Source organism: Psammomys obesus, unplaced genomic scaffold, assembly GCF_907164565.1.
Source record: "Psammomys obesus unplaced genomic scaffold, mPsaObe1.curated_primary_1811, whole genome shotgun sequence".
Taxonomy (NCBI): domain Eukaryota; kingdom Metazoa; phylum Chordata; class Mammalia; order Rodentia; family Muridae; genus Psammomys; species Psammomys obesus.
Window position 1 is genome coordinate 17748414 of NW_026587216.1, and position 2871 is coordinate 17751284.

Here is a 2871-nt window from a genome sequence, read left to right on the forward strand (position 1 = left end):
GGGCCGGAGGCGCAGGACGCGCGGGCGGGTGGCGGAGAAGCCCCGAGGGGCCGCGGAGGAGGAGGACGACGACGAGGAGGAGGACGAAGAGGTGGTCGTCGAGGTGGTGGACGGCGATGAGGACGACGAGGACGCGGAGGAGCGCTTCGTTCCCCTCGGACCCGGCCGTGCGCTCCCCCGGGGCCCGGCCCGGGGCGCGGTGAAGGTGCGTGCGGGGCGCCGAGGACTCGGTGCCGGGGGTTGCGGTTGGGGGGCGCAGCGGGCTCGGCGGGGTGCCCGGGCGCTCGGGGAGGCCGAGCCGGGCCGCGCGGGCCGGGAGGGGTGTGTCAGGCGGCCGCGGGCAGCGCGCGGAACTGCGGCTCGGCGGCGCCCCGGCGGCCTGTGGTTGCTCGGAGGCCGGGCGGCTTCGTGGTCCCCCCGTGCCTCCGGGGGGGTTGGGAGGGGGGAGAACGCCTCTCCCGGGCAGGATGGGGAACTTGGGAGAGGGACGAGGTAGGAACGGATTGCGCCCGATCGGCCAGGCTTTGACGTTTCACGGTGCCCCGGGGACGCGGAAGCTTTTGGAAACCCGCAGGCAACCTGCAACGCCTCCCTTCACCTGGGCACAGTTTTTGATCGGTGTCCTTCGCAGGCGCTTGTGAAGGAACCCTGAGTCTGTGCACAGTGATAACCAAGACCTTGTTTTCCGCGAGCTTTCTGCTGGTGTCTCCCCCCACCCCCTTCTCCCCGCGCTTTTCCCCCCCCTCCTTAAACTGGACCTCCTAAGTTCTTTGTCTCCCCCCCCCCCCCCCCTTAAGATTACAAACGAGGAAAGAGGAAATCGAGGAAGGTGTGTGTGTGAGGGGTGGTGGGGGCTGGCATTTGAAATGAATGTGAGTTTCGGCTGAGAATTCTCAGCAAGTCCCCATCCGTGCTGGAGCAGCGAGCGATCTTTCCGTTTTTGTATCTTCAGGAGATAAAGGGTTTATTATTACACAACTGACTGGCTGAGCTTCCAAGCACGCTATTGGACAAAGCAAACCGCGTTGAGGTTCATGCACCGTGTATGTTGCTAAGAAGTTTTGAGGGCAGCAAGTGGCAAACGATGGAGAGTGCTTTCTCTCCTGTGGCTCTTAAAACACAGAATAGCCAAAAATTCTTGGAGTTTTCAGAAGTGCATAAAAACAAATGAGCTTGATAGGGATTGTTGTGTTTTTTTTTTTTTACATCTCTCCACGCCCACTCTCAAAAGTGACTGGAAGCTAGAAATTGTATTTGCAAAAAAAAAAAAAAAAAGTCCAACAGCAGTTACAATAGCCCCGCAATAGATGTGGGAACGTGGTTCTTTCCTAGACCACCCTGAAGTACGCCTGGCCCCCCTTGTGAGAAGATTTGAGCGAACGGTCATTTGGGTGATTGTTTTTGACAGCTGCTTGTTAGAATCCGAATCCGGACTGTGCCCACACTCATTACTGCTGCCTCCTGAAAAGACTGCTTTGTGTGGCAACAGGATATAGCTGGATTTGAATTAAGTTCCATTGCATCGTTGACACCGAATAAGACCAGAGTGACTCCTGAGCAGTTCTGTTCAGACACACGCTGACAACGTGTCTAGGGGTTTGCACAGTGATTATACAGGTAGAGATAGAAAAACTAATAGTAAATTATGCCCTGTGATCCAAGCAGGCCCAGTGTAGAAAGGAAATCTGTTCTTTAAACCTGGAATATCTAGGGTGTGATTGTGAGCATTAGCAGAAGAGATTTTTCACATCTCCAACTAAATTCAAATTCTTTCAGATTTCCAGCACATTGCTTTGCTCACAACTTTCAGAGCACATTGCTCACAACTTCTTAGAAGTTACATGTTGAATATGCGGTGGTATAATTTAATCCTTTTTTTTTCATCACTTTAGAGCTGTCCTGATACTGCATCTGAAGAGATTTTTTTAAAAAGAGAACATGGCAAATAAATTTACATTTCTACATATTCATGTGTGCCTTTGTTTGACAGGTATTTATTGAGCACCTACTGTGTGCCAGATGCTAATGTAGAACACAGCAGGCCCCGACTTTAGAAGGCTTGCATGTGATGCAGTGCATCATAGCAGCTGACCAACGTGTGAACACGACACCGGAACTGTGATTTGTGCTGCTGTTACTCTGCTCTCACTCAGCCAGATCTGTCCTTCGGCTTTCTGAGAGGAGCTAGGGACCATATCAGAACTGGTTAAAGCAAAGAGGTGGGACTTCACTAAGGGAAGGGCAGGAAGCAGCAGCCTGTTTCTCAGGTCTTCCCTGCTTTCCCCTCTTAACACGGGACAGAAGTGATGCTATCTTTTCTTAGGATGGGAAGAGTCCAGCAGATTTATAACCTTTTCTTTAAAAAAAAAATAACGAAATCATTAGTGCGTGTGTATGCACACATACAAGCCATGAAACACTTGGGGAAGTCAGAGGACAACTTTGTCCGAAGCTCTTCTTTTCCACCCACCTTGCTGCTTTCCAGAGTTCAGACTCTGGCTGTCATGCATGGCAGGTGTCCTCTGGAATTCCTCAGTGGGTCCTGTTATGACCTGCAGGAGAATAATACCTCCAAGAATTCCGTTTCCCCTTTCCTGCTTAGCCATGCTTGTGTGACTGAGGAGCTGTCACAGAAGTTGTGGAGCTGCTGCATGGGAAGTTTACCCCGGGTGTACTGCAATGAGATATGTTGAGTGTGGAGGGCAGCCAGTGGTGGAGGTGGCAGCCAAGTCATTTGAATCAGCCTGGTTCTTCTGCCCACTGTGTCTTCCTTAGAGATGTAGATCAAATGCACTCGGTGTATGAACTGGTCATGCTGAGGCGTTTAGGTCAGGACTCAGAAACAGAAGCAAGGGAGGTAAGGGGGGGGGG

The 2871-nt window shown here is 52.2% G+C and overlaps 1 protein-coding gene across 2 annotated transcripts in view; it reads left to right on the top strand.

Moving 5' to 3' along the window:
- The first annotated feature begins 6 nt into the window (after positions 1 to 6).
- Positions 7 to 2871, top strand: part of Znf704 (zinc finger protein 704) — a 212748-nt gene continuing 209883 nt past the window's right edge. The window contains exon 1 of one of the 2 annotated variants that reach the window (XM_055603238.1): positions 7 to 205. The gene's annotated coding sequence lies outside the window, so the exon portion shown is untranslated. The remainder of the gene's footprint in view (positions 206 to 2871) is intronic. The other variant, XR_008719666.1, reaches the window with a different exon arrangement.